Source organism: Calonectris borealis, chromosome 3, assembly GCF_964195595.1.
Source record: "Calonectris borealis chromosome 3, bCalBor7.hap1.2, whole genome shotgun sequence".
Classification (NCBI taxonomy): domain Eukaryota; kingdom Metazoa; phylum Chordata; class Aves; order Procellariiformes; family Procellariidae; genus Calonectris; species Calonectris borealis.
In genome coordinates, this window is record NC_134314.1 from 20,820,680 (window position 1) to 20,837,375 (window position 16,696).

The 16,696-nt window shown below is 41.0% G+C and overlaps 1 protein-coding gene across 1 annotated transcript in view; it reads left to right on the forward strand.

The window, feature by feature from the left end:
• The first annotated feature begins 3,278 nt into the window (after positions 1 to 3,278).
• MYT1L (myelin transcription factor 1 like) overlaps positions 3,279 to 16,696 on the forward strand; it is a 316,300-nt gene continuing 302,882 nt past the window's right edge. Inside the window, exon 1 of the mRNA XM_075145121.1 lies at positions 3,279 to 3,978. The gene's annotated coding sequence lies outside the window, so the exon portion shown is untranslated. The remainder of the gene's footprint in view (positions 3,979 to 16,696) is intronic.

Below are 16,696 nucleotides of genomic sequence, written 5' to 3' on the forward strand. Positions count from 1 at the left end.
AAGAACACACTACATTTTAAAAGATTTGATTATAGTAAATGTCAGTGAAACCTCTGCAGCCATTGCAATCCATGGATAAATAATAATTTACGTTCAAAACTGACAAAGTGCACTGAAACCGAAAAAATCTGTTGCTTTTTTAACTATACATTTGACTTTCATGTAGTTTTTCAGTCACTGATACCATATTCTTAATAGGGTTTCCTATTTTCTTTTCATGTCCTTTTCTTCCCATTTCTTTCCCACCCAAAATCAAAAGCTCAGTGAGTAAAGTATTGTCTCCTTAACTGCTTTAGAGAATTATACGTTTAAAGGATGTATGAAATAGGACTGTATAGGAACAGGTTTTAACAGTGACAGCCACAATATGCAGGCCAATTAAGGCTGCTCGTTAGCGGGTATATTCTTGTAATACTCCTGTCAAGCTGAAATTGTACTCCCTTATTGACAGTAGTGTGTTCGTCTGATGCTTGAATTCTGCTTTCTCTGTTTGTCTAATGTTTCAAGTCTCTTTAGAAACTGCTACTAGCGAGAAAGTAAAATAAATGGAAGGTTTTCAAGCGTACTTTACCTGAAATTTGCTAACCTGGCTAACTTAACCTTCAGGGAAAATACTGTGCTCTCATTAACGCTGCTTAAACATGACCTGCATCTCCTTTTCCCCATGGATAATGCGCGTTGACGAGACACAGGCTGGGGGAGGGAGAATCCAACCCACAGCATTAAACCCATACCCTAACGTCTTATGGAGGATAATTAGGCCAATGAATCACCAGTCTCCCAAATTTTTTTCTCACTGGTCTTTTTGTAAATGTTTCTAATTTATGCGGTCGTCCTCCCCTCCCCCCCCCCCCCCCCCCCCCGCCTTAACTCTCACCAATACAGGATTTATATACATTCTGCCCCGATTAAAGCAATTACTGTTTTTGTCTTCAGTGGGAGAAGCACCGGGCCATTTCTTTGTGTCATCCTGAAGGCTGGACAAGATGATGAGTTTTTTTTCTAGCTAAATCGCTTTCAAAAAGTTTGAAAACACCTGGCATGATATGTGTGCCACATAGTCGCTTTCACTGTCTTACTAAGGCTAGCCAGGATAAGGAGGTTAGCTTTAGCAGGGGAAAGAGACAAGCCTTGATTTTTGAAACGCGAATACAGTTATCCAAAGATTCTGCATGTAAACCTTAGTTAGGAAACGATGGGATCCATCTGTAGGGGTGTAGATACCCCTATACACTTACAAAGGGGACCTTTGATCACCAAGTGTGCGTGTGCTCCTCAGGCTACATTGATATGGGTGGAAAAAACCCAACCTGACATGCCCTCGCTACGACACAAACATGGTAGCTTTCCCTCCCCGCTACGAGGAGGCTTTTCTCCCCGCAGACCCGCTCCCCTCGCCCCCGCCCTGCGCGGCGCCCTCCGCGCTCCCCACCCGCACCTGCGGCCCGGCCGCGGCGCCGCTCCCGAGGGCTCCGCGCCTCGGACTCGGGGGAGCCCTGCCAGAGCGGGGAGATGTAATCAGAGATGACAGAGAAAAATTAAGGAAAAAAAAAAAAAACAAACCGCGAGCGAGGTGGAGATGGGGGGCGGGGGAAGAGACACGTAAGTCCTTTTTTTGCTTTCTGAGGGAAACACTGCGTTTTCCACCAAAAGCGTGGAAGTGCTGAGAGATCTCCTATTGTTAGTCCTTTCCCCAGCAGGCTAGCTCTCCTCTGAATCCCTGTGACAAACTTCCCCCCAAAAGCCCTTCTCCTGCCATCGGAGCGCGGCTGTGGAGCTGCTGTGATGGCTCGGGATGCGAAGGGCTGGTACACGGAGGCTCGCTTTCACTTCAGACCGCGCTGTGGTTTCTGGCAAGGCTAGGTGGGAAGGGAATGAGAACCTCTACAGTAACCGACATGTCTGGTCTCCACACGTCAGGCAGCGGACTCGGGCTCGGGAGGGATTACCTCCCAGGGCTGGAGGAGGGTGTTCCTTCTGACTTTTGGGTCAGCCTCCCCCGCCCCAGTCGCGGCCAGCAGGGTCTGCCCGCGGTGCCCTGCCAGCCGCGGGGCTGCCCGCACCAAGCACCACCGCGCAGGGCGAGCCGCGGCGGGGAGCGAGGGAGGGAGGGATGCGGGGAGGAGGGGGCTGCAGCAGCACAATGGCAATAAGGAGGGCAACGAAACCGGCAGGCGCGCGCCTGTGTGTGTAGGGAGGGCATATAGGCTGTATGCGTGCGCTAGCCAAGGTCCTTCCCATACGAAACGCAGCTTGCCTGCGGGAATGGACGCTGAGGGCGGGCTGCTGCGGGGCCGCGCCGGGAACCCGGCAGGAGGTGCGGCGGTGCCCGGGGCAGGGGCCGGGGCACGGCAGGGCTGAGTCCGCGGGGGCGTGCGGAGCCGTGCCAATGCAGGGGGGTGCCGCCGCCTCCGCGTAAAGATCACAGCCTGTCACGCTGCTACCGAAATGACATTTCGGGGACGAGTTTAAACGAAGTGACTCCCCGCTGGCAAGCCGCTCCCGTCGCAGGGGCATCCGGCTGCCCGGGGGCGAGCCCCGCAGGGAGGCCGCCCGGGGGCGGGCGCACGCCGGCGGAAAGCCTCTGCAACAGCCTTGCAAGGCGGTGAGGTGCCTCTTCCCAGTCATTGTCTGTGCGACACGTTTAGTAACGCGGTGCGTGGCTAAGCGGAGGCAGCGAGAGCCACAAAAGCCACGTCAAATTGCTGGGGAAAACGCTGTTAAGGGGCACATGCAAATCTGGCCCTTTTTGCATGCGAGCCCTTGTTCATGTTTGGGCTGTTGATCACATAAAGTTGAGCCGCGCAAGTTGCTAATGGTGGAAGGCTGCTGATCTTTTCCTCTGGAAATAGTTCATTTCTTTTGTTTCAAAGGGGACAAGATGGTGTAAGTAGGTAAAATAAGCGAGCAATTCAGCTGAATTAACTCTATAGACCCTGGAGTGGTACCCCAGCCGCAAAACAATGATGGTTTTCAATCATTATTTTCTTTTAAAGATACATTTAGAGGCCTAATTATTGTTTTTTTCCTTTTTTTTTTTTTTTTGACGGGGGGAGGTGTTGTTCTATAACGGAGACACCATTTTACGCTAGCAGCAGTGGCAGGGGAGTATTTTTAGCGGTCTCCCCTCCTGGGCGGCTGCGGCGTTTCTGCGTTCCCCGCTATTCGGTGGAATACAGCGCCGCCGCGGCGCCCCACGCCGCCGGGGAGCCCGGCCCGGGGTGCCGGGGAGGGCGCCGATCGCGGCCCCAGCCCTGCCCGCCTCCTGCCGCGCCGGCGGGGGCTGGGCGTGCGCGGCCGCGGCGGGCAGCTGCACCCGCGCGGCGGGGCCGGGAAAATGGATGTGCGTCGCGCTGCTTAAAGGATGCGGGCTGAGGCGGGGTAAGTCAGCAATCTGCTACGGATGCTGTTCTGCTGCAGTAATGTGGTCTCTAAGGGAACTTGGGCTTGATGCATGCTACGCTGCCTAGGCTTCCTCCAGCCCGTCGCCTCTCTGCTGCTCTTACATGGAGGTTACAGCTGATCCGTCAGCCACAGAGCTGCACGCATGCCCATCTTCTCAGCGTTCAGTGGTGGCAACTTATTAATTTCTGCCTTCGACTTCAGGCCCGTTGGTTTCCTGTCTGAAAGCATTATTACTTTTGTCCATGTGGCAAAATAATTAGCATACAGATGAGAAGGGATCCTGCCTCTGAGCCTCAGTCGCAGGAGAAGATGTGCAGTGGAAAGTTGATTGGATGAATGGAGAACAAATGGTGGGCGTTCAAAAGCATTAGAAGAGTTTTGTTGTCGTGGAGCAGGTTTGTCAGTTTTCTGGGTGAATCTCCTAAGATGGAAGGCAGGGTGGCTGGTGCCGAGACGACTGCTTGACAGACTGTGGCCTACTTGAAGGTGCACGTTGGGACTGCATGCATAGATAATTCATTTGGACTACTTTGTTTTGCAATTCTACGGCTTTCCCTTTGCTATTCCCTCAAGGTAAATATGTCCTTTTATCACCGTTGTTGTTTGCAGCGCACTTTGCTGTTGTTCACAAAGTGATGGAAAGTTCAACTCTTTGGGCAGTTAACAAAAGAATAGCTGGGTTTTGTACTTCTCCTCCCACCCCAGCTCCTCAACACATCCTCCTGTGCATAGAGCTGGAGGAGGCTGAGCTCAGGGCCCGATCCTGCTCTCCCTCAAGTCAACGGGGAGTTTGACATTGCTTCGAGAGAGAACGGGATCGAGCTCTCAGTGGTTGTTGTTTTAATAACGACTGCTGGAAATGTCAGATTTCTGCTTCCTATTTTCTAGAACAATGTGGGCAGACCTGTAAAATTAGCAACTACTGTTTCAATGAAAGCCCAGATGTGATTAGTTTTGATTGGTGTGGTATGCATTTTCTTGGCTGAAAGGAAAAAAAATGCTTATTTAACACAAACTCCCTAGTAATGCTAAAAACTGAAGTTATTGATTGACAAATTACTAGTGATTCTTTCAGCTCCAAATACCTCTGTTATATATGTGTCCTTATAAAGGCTTCTTTATTGAAAGGAGAAAACAAAAGAAGAAAATAAACAAGCTATCTTTGAATTACGTATTTTTTTGCCAGATAATAACACTGAGTCAGACTGGAATCCCACTTCTCGAACAGAGCATCCATTGATGGGCATTTCTTATATAATTCTGATGCTGTGTATCAAATATGGGGGGCTTTAGCATTTAGTTACATTTGCTTTTTTTGGTGTAGTCATTTAGGAATATTTTTATCCAATTTTAATGATTCTTAATCTCCTTAAAAATGGTGATTTTCATTTTAACTGACCTAATTTTGAAACTGCAGTTAAGGTTGAGGTTAAGTAGAAATTAATATCCTTTAATTGTCTTTACATAGTTCTTGTGACTGTTGTAGAACAGTTTAATGGATGATTTGCTTTAATTTGAAAGATGTGGGGTTTTTTTTACCTTTAATTATGTTGTTTTGGAGAACAACAGCATACAGTTCCAAACGATATTTAGTTTTTACCTCTCTCCTTTTTTTTATTTCAATTGACAATTCAGTTTTGTGTGATCGTTTATTTTCAAAAATTACTAAAGAAATAGAAGTCTTTGTCATGTCACTCTGCAAACGAAAAAAAATACTGGAACAAACTGTTAACCCTTAGGAGGCAGTTAGCAGGTACTCCTGATGATTTATCAAGGTTCTTCAAGTTTGGAATGATAAGGTTAAAGTTGGTGGTGTAGTCTGGAGAATACATATGTTTATACTTGTTTGCAATATGACACATTTAAAAACAATTGAGATGGCAACATAACACTCCTAACATTAGAAATACAGAATGATGTAAGACTGTGTGCAATAAAACAGGATTTTTCACTGGGAGAAAAAGTAGTGATTGTATTTTTTAAAAAACTACATTGATTTATCAAGGGAAACAAAGAGAAGAGTAAATTATTACAATGAGTGAATGCAGAATTTTTACATTTTAAATTAATCTAAGAGTAGATTAAATATTGCATGCATTTTACAGCCTGAACTTTCTGGAGAGTGAATGTTCTTCTTCTCCCCCTCCCCCCCTTATTTCAACCAACAAGAGCAATAGTTAAATACTAAACATTTGCAGTGCTTTCTTTGTTTTAGATTCAAATACCCAGTTATATGACCACATTTTCAAAAAGGGCATCAATTTTATTGTAGTTGTTCTTAGTTCATAGTACGACTTTGTTGTTTTACGCTACAATCTTGTATCTTACATATTATAGAATTGAGCAACTGTGTGTTTGGAGACAAAGACAATTAAGAAAGAAGAGGAGCTACTTCATTGTATTCAAAGGTGTATTATTTCTTCAGATTTGTTAAGGACCATTTTTGAGGGTCTCTTTTTTTCTGTTCTTTTCTATTTTGTTTAATTTTTGTGTTGGGGAGATGAATAAGATATGCAAAGAACTATTTTGATTACACACACGTACATGCATACACATATGCAGCAATTTATTAGCTAGGCATAGAAACTTTGTCATATGAATGGCAAAAAGGTACTGTTTTGAAAACTGTTCTTCTGCACCAGTCAGGGTTTTACATGGACTCCAAAAGAATGAAAATGTAATTCCCATCCATCAGCATTTCCATGGGAAATCAGCATGTGCATTTCTTTTTAAGTGCATTGCACACACATTTATAAAACGAAGTTCTCTGTATTAGAACCTATTCTTGATCAGGTCTGAGCACAGTCATTGTTTTGTTGAGAGATTCAGTGGTGGAAAAGTACTTTGGTATTAAATACATATACAACACTGAATGTCTTTACAGAGATACTGAATTTAATATCAATTTGCCTGAACTTGATAAATGTTTGCATCATGTTGATCAACTTTCAATAAAGATGTGAAGTTCTTGATAGTAAGAAACTTTATGGCTGTAGATTACTTACTGACCTTTTCTTTCTCATAATACGAGTGATGAGAAATCCTAATTATCAGATTATCAATGATGTTTTAAACAGAAGTTCAGCCAGATTTCTATGGAATGAAAATGGGTGCAGACCAAATAGCATCATCTTTTCCAAATATCCTAGATTAAAAAGTCAGAGGGAGAGCAAATCAAAGGTTTTGTAGGCTGTTGACAAAGATTATCTCTTTAGAATCCTTCACAGTACTTTGCTTTGATTAGAACCACTGTGCCTGTTTTAGCCATAGAGGAAAAAGCAGCAAAACGTAATGAAACTGAAATGAAGGGGGAACGTCTTGTGTTGGGGGGGGGAGTAGGATGTGGAGACAGAGAGACAAAAACCACAATAGGATTTTTGATCCCTTAAAAGGGATCATACTTTTAGTCAGGAAAACAGTAAACATCATTAGTAGATTGGATTTAAAATCTGATCTCAGATCAGATTTGCAGTGTATTTACTAGTTCAGTATGTTTGCACTGAAGCTGCAGCTGTGGAACACAGTCACCAAGTAACGGAACTAGCCAACTTGGTTGTGGAAATAACCAAGGCTGCAGGGCGCCCCATAGAGATCCATCAAATCAGGTCTGGTTTAGAACTGTCTGGAAGGTTGTAAACATTAAGAAATCAATGTTGCGTCTGCCAGTAGACCCTTTGGTTTGCTGAAACTCCCACCAGCCTAATGGATCTGGGCAATTGGTTTCAGAAGCCAGTTTCCTTCAGGATAAATTTTATGTATCCTGAGGGTCCATCATAGCCAAATTGATTATAGCTCTGCACCAGGCAAACTCATAAACATCTGTAAGATCACAGATTTTCAACCAAACCAGCACTGGGGTCTATTATTTTGTGAAATATTAAAAGTCTACATCTCTCATACCTTATGTCAGCATGGCATTTTTTAATCAGGAAGTCGATTAAAAAGGGCATGGTATACTACGGATATATGTTCACTTGGCATAACTTCAGCTGTTTCAGTCTGAATCTGGCAAGTGCTGTCCATCATTAGGTGCAATGGTGAGGACAATCAGTGCAAAGCAGCAATTTTTAAAAAATTATTTCCATGATAGGTTTTAAGAAGGCTGCTGTTTTGTTCCTACTTTGCATGAGCTGGCTCCTGACCCCAAAGGAAAGACAGCAATGAGCTTTGGATCAGTCCTGTAATATCTTTTTATAGAGTGGTTGGCCAAACATATTTCTCGGCTCCAGTAAAATCAAAAGAAAGCATCTCCTCACTTTCTCACATTTTTGTAATTAATGAGATTGTTTACAGATAGAATGTAAGGGAGAGTATAGTAACCATGCAAAAGAGTCTTTAGGCTGCTCACTGAATGGCTAATTTTTTCCAGTCTTTCTGGTGATGTTTCACCTTCCCCTCCCTCATAGAAATGGTGATACTTACTTGAAAGATGTAATGCCACAATATTTATATTACATATCATTAGCTTGCTTTATTTTTCTAAGGGAAATTCCCTTTTCTCTTCCTGTCTCTAGCCAATACCGGAGGATATTACCAAGGGAATAAAATTTTATGCCTAATTTTAGTGTTCCTCTGCCTAATGTGGTGTGAATAAGTACCATGTTACAACATTTAACCTAGTCTATCTTTGTCACTTCCTGAACAGTTCCTCGGTTGAAATAAAATAGCCAAAATGCAGAAAGAGAAGATATCCAAGGTTTGTTATGAGGATAAACTGTAGGGACTGCTTGTTCTTTCTCTTGGAGTAGATGCTCTGGCATTCCTTCTAGTGCTGCAGCAGGGCATTCTCTCGCGTAAGGAATACCCTTGAAAGGGGTTCCCCAGGCCTCCCGTGATGCTGGGAGTCAGTGGCTCATCCCTTTATTTCTTATCTCCTTCCCCAGAATTAGTTGTTAAATCAAATGTCTTAATTTTCTGAATTTCTGAGTAGCTTATGCCAGTCCAGCTTCTAAATAAGCACTGGCGATTTGTTTTAGTAACATTTTCAGAGATACTAGCAATTCCTCTGTTGTCTGAAGAGGAAAAGGCCCATGTTTAAATATGAAACTATGTTTATAACAACTTTGCATACATCGTAGCTGTCATGTCCATGCATAAAAATTCAGGATTGTTTTTTGGGTATGTGCATATTTAGGAAGAAATAAAACTGTTATGTCATAGAAAATGATAAGGTTGAGTGCAGGGCTTTTTATTTTCTGTGTCTCTTTATAGTGTTCTTGGTATGTCTAAGACAAGTTGTTATGAATTTGGAATGGTATTTCTGCAGTGTCTTGGTTATGCAGCATAGTTTGACTGATTTAAAAATCCACAAAACCAAATTCCTAGGGTTCGGAGTTGACACTACAGAGTAATGCTTGTGTTGTTTCAGCACGTGCACACACAAATTCCATTCCGGGTCTTGCTAGGAAAGTTTACGCAGGTCAAGTGAAACTGTCTTCACACACAGAAAAAGTTGTCTGTTCCAGCAGTGGTAAGATGCCTGCACACGTGGTATGTTACTTATTTACTAAGAGAAACAAGCTTACTAAGTTCATCAAGAATTTCATAATCCTCTGGCCCTTTGGCTGTGACCATTCTGCTCTCAATCTCAAAGTCCAGTTTTCATCAAACTCCAGATTTCATCACTTCCAGTGATGAAAAAACATTTTTCTCGACCTTTTAAAATACTCTGCATGTTTGGATCTACCTGAGCTTAAGGGTATTACTCTGTGTGGAGTTACTGGACCTCCATATTCCAGGAAAGTGGCATACTTCAGTCGTCAGGGATAGCAGGTGCAGGCCAGGCTGCAGCATTCTCCCAGTAACTAAGGTGATTTTTGGACATTGCAAGCAAAAGATGCAGAGGCTGTGATGAGAGGAATGAGTAACAACGTCATGGCAGGGAAAAAGAATCAAACGTTCAATTAAAAGGAAGCTGCCAGTGGAAAAGCTGAGTTCCTATTGACCAGTATACAGAATTTGATGCTAAAGAAAATTAGAACTCCATGACCATTGGACATGGACATATGACCTCGAAAAAGAGAAGAAAAAGAACCTCAGAAATGGATATGGACAACAAGCTTTTTGAGAAGGGGTACATAGAGGATTCAGGAGGCGTACTTGGATGGAAGTCAGGAGTACTTGATGAGCCCAAAGACCAGCTGGAAAAGCCAAGGAAGCTCAGGTAGGTTTATTTGCATATGTTACTTCTGCTAGTCTGTTTTTTCTTTTTTTTTGTTACCTTTTTTTACAGCCCTGAGAACTGGTCCCTTCTCTTCAGTTCTTCCATCCCTCTCTTAGAATAGTGTCTAATTGTAAGGGGATGGGGAACAAAGAAAATGCCTTTCAAATAGCCAGTTTATTTTAACAACACTGCTATATGCACTGTCAATCATAAGTTAAACAAAAATAAGATAGAATAGACCACACCCAGTATTCATAAATGTGTGGTAAATATACATAAATGTATTTGGGCGTGTAGAATTTCTGTGACTAAATATCAGTTCTTTGCATGCAGGGGCAAAACCAATGGCATTGCAACAGATACCTTAGTATGCCGTTAAAACAGATGGGAAACATAAGACTGTTTGCAAGCAGCCTGGTAACTGGTCGCCAAAACTGGGTTTTCTGTGAATAAAATGTAGACATGTAGTATGAACCTTTATACATGCAGTCCCTTGCTTTCTGAGAGGAAACCAGATTCAAAACATGTATTTTTTATTCAGGGAAAGAAAGTAGAGACATTTTGTTGTTGGTTCAGAGAACCTGCTCACTGAATTAAACAGCAGCAGCTATCCATTTCCATCCTGGATTTTCAGGTTCATCTTTGCATGAATATCCCCTTTAACTTCAGGACACTGTCAGCATTTTTCAGCATGTATTCTTTAAACTTTGAGAGTGAGTGTCTAGGGAGGCCTGTTTTACTTCTCCTTTTTCAGTGTGTTACTGCCTCACCTTTTTCAGCTCTGGAGAAGTGGTTGTTGCAAAAAGGCTGGTAACGTGTCTGGGTGAACTCTAGCTGCTCTGAACAGCTTTCTCGGGGGTCTTTGCACTTCATGAACAGATCACTGCCTGTTCAGTCATAGTTACTGCCATGTTTTTACAGCTGGTGTATGTGGTAGTCCATACCCTGCATGCCAGCTCTTCAAAAGGTGATAGACTTCATTGATGGACTTTCTGAACTACCCACCATGAGGCTGACCCTTTTCAAGTTTTATGAGAAAAAATATATATGGGAAAAGGATGGAGATTTTATCTATGACCTTTCCAATCTAATGGTGCCTTGTTTTGTTTTGTTGTTGCTTATCAGTGACCTGGGCTGAGAAGGAGCAGATGATGATTAGAAGAAAGAAAAGAAAGAAAAGGGTAGATCTTTTTCATAGGTCTGTTTGGCCTTTGTGACAACAGACTGGAGAAAAGGCACACTTGAATAATGTACCTTGAAGACCGAGCATCCTGATTTAGCAAATGCGGGCGCTGCAAAGCAGTGTGGAACAAAACACCCAGTCATTTCACTGCAGCAGCCACTGTGCTTCATAGACAGCTCTGTGGAGCAGGTCTCACCCCATATACCTTCTTTCTTTACCTGCCCAAGAGTCAGCACAGATTGCCACAGTGTTAATTCCAGCCAACTCCAGTGGAAAATGAGGGCATATGAGAAGAGTGCACATATGTTAATGACTCATGCACCCTGCACTTCTTATTTGTCATTTTATATGTTGTTTGTTACAGTTAATAAATTTTTATTTTGTGAAAACTGTGATGTATTTGTTCTGTTTAAAAAAACTGATATGCAACACGCTTTTCTTATACCTGCACTTCTTGCCAAGTTCAGTAAAATGTAGTTAACTTGAAATTCAATTTCAAGTCATAAGTATAGCTTACTCAAAGAGCAGAACAAGCAGATTCAAAGCAGTGCTGCCAATAACACATATTAGAGTATGCTTCTGAGGCTTCCGGAAATTGTATTCAGGTTGACTCCTATGATTGCTCTTTTGTGTTCAGAATCACCAGTCTTTCTACTCTCACTGAAAGCATCTTCATTTTTGTTTTTAGAGGGATTTTTAATTTACCAAATATACATCAGAAGGCACTGAACAATTCCTATATCTTTGTTTCCAGATGCCAGGTAAATCACTTCAGGAACTAGGAAAGAAAAGATAGAGCAGTTTTTTGAGAATTACAGTTAATAAAGTAACTATATCTTTATAAATATTGTGGTCTAGAAAACTGTCTTTGCATTACTGCATTGCAACAGGATTCCTAAAAATGTGAGCTTTACATAGATTTCATAATTGCATAGAAATTAGTGAGCCATCATCACTTCATGCAACTACTCAAAGGTCTCACTTGTGTTTATGTACTTGGAGGTTAAGAGAAGTGGAAATGGGATACCTTGCTTACTATTTTTCTTGCTTTCCTATACTTTGCAAGAGTCACAGTTCTTACACCTTTATAATAATCATATTCACTATAGATTTGTCAACACCAAGTTGCTAACCACTGGTAGCATCAGCATTTATAGGTTCCCAGAGCCAGTACGCCCCTAGTTTCTCAGGGTATAAATGCTTTTGATTTTTTTTTTTTTTTTTGATTTTGATACAATTACAGGAACTGGAATGACAATCTCGTGTATCTAAAAGCTTTGCTTCTGCTATTGACCATGCTAGATTTACACCATGATTGTCCCAAGGACTAAGTATCATGAGTCTTACCATGTTTAACCAGTTGGGGAATACTTGTACTTCATGGCAAGTTTTATTTCTGCCTCCTTCATTTTCTACTGCTCAGTTTTCTTTCTTTCATGAAAAATCTGCTGATAAAAATGAAGCTCTGCACACGCAGGGAAAATAGGTACTACCCTATGAAAGAGACGTAAGAACTCCACTGATTTGTTCCACACATGTTTCTAATGTTGTTGTAGACTGAGTGTGGAAAACTGGAAGCATGAAAATGGGAAATGACGGAAGAAGCAGGGGCTCTCAAAAAAAAAACCACAAAGAAAACAGGAATTGGGGGAAGCTGAGCCTAAACGCTTAAAATTCCTTAGGCAGAGTTCTGGGGTCCCACAGTGCATTGCCAAGTATTTTTCCCCCAAATGTCTGGAAATTGCATTAGCTGTCCTGAATTCCAAAATGTTTCTGTCTAGTAGAGTCATTTATGGAGAACACTGTATTTGTATGGACCTTCATAAGTGCTTCTATAGAATTTAAGGAGTGTATCGATGATGCTCTTAGTCATATGATTTAGTTTTAGGTAGTCCTGCGAGGAGCAGGGAGTTGGACTTGATCCTTATGGGTCCCTTCCAACTAGAGATATTCTATGATTTTGTGATTCAAGATAGCATGGGTACTAGACAAACTGCATTCCCAAGAGCTGTTAAGTGACACAACTCTTACTTGGAAAGGTTTCTACTGTAGGCTGGACTTTAAAATAATTGGCTATAAGAGAAATAGAGGCCTTTTCTTACTCATCTGTAGTATTTTGATGTAAGGATGCAAGTAAGTCAGGAGATTCCACCTGTCCCTCATTTTGGCCAGCTGAGGGATGAAGAGAAAAAAACTGAGGACTGGAAACTGAGAAAGCAAAATCAGTAGCTTTCCTGATAAATTTATCATTGATAGTCATTATGACTTTTCATATATGAGAATTACAGATTTCAGATCATAGCTTAACATTTCTAAAGAAGAAAGTTTGACCTCACTGTTAACTGTAACCCTAAAATGACTAAAAATGTCTCAGTTAGTGTTCACACATAACTTAACTGTTATTTTTCTGCTGAAACATCAAAATGTTAGAGCCACGGTAACAGCAAAAATGATTTGCCAGACAGCTATGTTAGTACAAGGAGACAATACATTTGCATGGCTACGTTTACAGAGCCAGTGGCCTAATCCTGTTCCACTGAAGTAATTGAGAATTTCTTCAGGGGAAAATGCGTTTTGTATTAGTTTCTAGGTTTTTCAGCTGTTAACTTACTTTTCCAGTATGGCTTTCAAAGCAATTAAGTTTAAAATATAATTATTAACCCATGCTTTATCAATTGAATTCATGATTGCTTTATCATTTTGCCCAAAGGTCTGAATACTAAATTTGAGTTTGGCATGTCATTGCTCTACGTAGTTTCTTGATCAGCCATTACCTTGGTTGTGGTAAGCTTAAAAACAATCTTCCCCAAGAGGTATCACACCCATGACATAAGCCAAGAAGTATTTTACTGTCCTCTCCAGAGGCAGGTTATTGCACCTGTTTACAGGTAGCCTGAAACACTAATGATCAAAACAGTATCAAATTGAAAGGCATAGGATATCTGTATTAATCAACCCTTCTCTTTACTAAGCAGTGTATAACTGATATATTCATAATCGTTTGTGGTAAGATCCTGACTGCTTCTGGAAAACAATCTTTTAAATATATTCGGCTATTGCCTGTTTTCCTTCCTCTTCCTTGAAGCTTTTTTACTGCCTTGAACTGTGCACAGAGATTTTACTGACATAATTAAAAAAATCTGCATGCAAATGAAGAGCATACAACTGCTTTAAGGACATAAACTCCTATATGCATCATAGAAGACAACAAACGAGTTTGAATGCATTGCTGCAAATCTTGAGAACCAACTACATTATATATTAATAATTGCAGATGTCTGCCAGGAACATTGGGAGGAATCTTATGCTTTAGAAAACAAGATATCTGTTTATAGACAGAACATAGCAGAATACAATCCTGATTCTTGTATGACATACTCACCTGGGTGCTCATATTGAACTTCATAGGTCTATTAGGGCCTAGGCATGTGAGTCAGAGATCAAATTCACTCTTAAATGAAGTTTTGAGACAAAATAAACTCTGTATTCACTAAAACTGGAGAACTTTTTGAGTTCTTGTTATAAAAAAACTGTAAGTAGAACAACAATGGAAAAAAAAATCACAGTATTTCCAGAATGAAACAGTTTGATGTTCTATTAGAAATGGCTTTTTTAGTACTTCCTTAACTTATGTTACAAAATAAACTACAATTAAATCCTAAATACTTTTGGTTAAATCAAATGATCCAGTTGAACTCACATGACTTTACTACTGTTTGGTTTGTCAAACATCTCATTTTAAATTAACAAGAATGAATAAGTTAACCACATATGACAAAATTTTTCTGGAGCTGAAATTGGAAAGATTTATGTGGTACCGTCTCCTACAAGTTTACTTAGTTCAGTGGGACTGAGATCCGCTCATCCCTAAATTCTGCATAAGGGGCTTGTTTTTCCAAGTGCTCAGCAGGCACTACTTGAAAGCCTCACATTTCTGGTTAGGAGCCATGAGAGGAAGGGGGTTCTCTCAACATCAGGCATCTGCATTTGGGCCTGCATGGTCAAAAAATGGTTTTCAACAAAATAACTGTAATCACTTGAGGTTCATTTACAGTTGTAGAGATTCCGGGTTTGTCCCTCTATGGCAGAGATACAGAAAATATATCTGAATATACCTCATTGCTTGTGTAATATTGTGCAACTTCTTTTGTCTTGTGAAGTGCTTTTGTGAATTATAGATAGCTTTGCATATAAATTAGCTGTACACTGCTTTGCAGTACACTGTTATCCTGATCCTTTTGCCCTTTTGGCATTTTTGAGATCTTAGTAACAGTCATTGCATCTTTTCTAATACAAAAGACATTTTGTAAATTAACAGTGTGGCATGAGAGCAGATCTGCAAGTGTTGCCACTAGCATTTCTAACCCAGACTACTCACTAATTTTAGAGGCTTTGTTTTTTAAACCATTACTATGGGCCAGCAAGGAAAAGAAAGTGAAGAGGGAAAATAAGAACAGGTTCCCCTTGATGGTGGTAAATAGTATGATGTTGTTTTTTAGTTCTGTGACAGATGCTACTGCTTGAAGGGATTTTGGTTTGATGGTACCATCTGAGAAGTAATCTGAAAAAGAATAACAGGAGTAAAAGGTGTTAGATGAGTCTTTACTAGCTTTTGCCTGGTGAACTGGGTGGAGGGATGTGAGTCCATTCTCATTCCACTCAATGAGTTTTCTCCCTTTTCTGTCATCTACTTATTTGTCAATAAGCCAGTAAGAGTATGTCTCCATCAAAATGGTCAAGTATGGGTGCAGGGTGTGCAAATATACCTGAGCTGGCTTTAATCACTCACTTTGTGCTGGAATAGCTGTAGAAGGTGCAAGGTGGCTGAGAAGATCCTCCGTTGTTTTGGTTTTTTTTTCTTTTCTTAAAAAACCGGTAAGAGTCTGGGGCATGAAATTTTACAAGGCTGATAGACTTAACAAGATAAGCAATCCAGTTGGTTGAATAAAGCATAATTCGTGTTTCCCTCCTGTTGTGTGTTTTGCAAGTAGGCTTTTTTGAGAGCAAGTTGATTATTAAGCACCTGAGATAGCATGTTATGATGAAGTGACATAAAACATTTGTACCTAATATGCCTTAATGAAATGTTAAAACTGTGTATGCTGATCTAAGAATTAAAGAAGTGTAGAAGTAACAGTGTTTTATTTGATTAGATGACAAAAACAAAACAGTATTTGTGACAGCTAGTCCTTGTAGTTAACAGCTCATCCAAGAGCTTATTTTGATATAGAGACCATATTGTATATAATTTACAGGATCATTGAAAAATTGGATTGGAAAGGATATCTGGAGGTCCAGTCCAATCCTCTTCTCAATAGGGTTCAAATCAGGATAGAGCCATAATAAAGTCCAAAGTTCAGCTAATACATCCAATAGCATGCAAGAATTGTGGAAGCACGTGAGAGGCTGTGAGAAAAAAAGAAGTGTGTTTAGATCAGGTTCTCTAACTCTATTTAAATGTGATGATAGAGCATGCTGCTATAGCTATACTGACTTCACCCTATATTGCCATGTACAGGTAATTTTATTTCTGGCATCTCCACATGTCACTGGGAATAGAAACATCCCTAGAGCCAAGAGCCGACTCTTCTGTTGGATCAGGTGGTGAAAGGGAATCCACAACATCTGCACAGGTCAGAAGGGTGGGAGGAGAATGCAAGCTGAAGGCCAGTGTCACTGAAAAATATCTTTTAAAAAACCCTCTACCTACTTTCTCTGTTCTGAAAAATCATTTGGGAAAGCGAATTCTATTTTTAATCATAGAAACACATTTCTATTGCAAGTTAGAAAAGATATAGTAGGAATCATTTCAACACCAATGGGGAGATACCGTGGTTGGCCAAATAGGTCCTTCCCATTTTAAGCTCTTTTATAGAATCACAGAAATTAAAGTGAAAAGCATGAAAAAAGACGTACTGTCCAGAGGAGTGGGACAAATCAGGGAG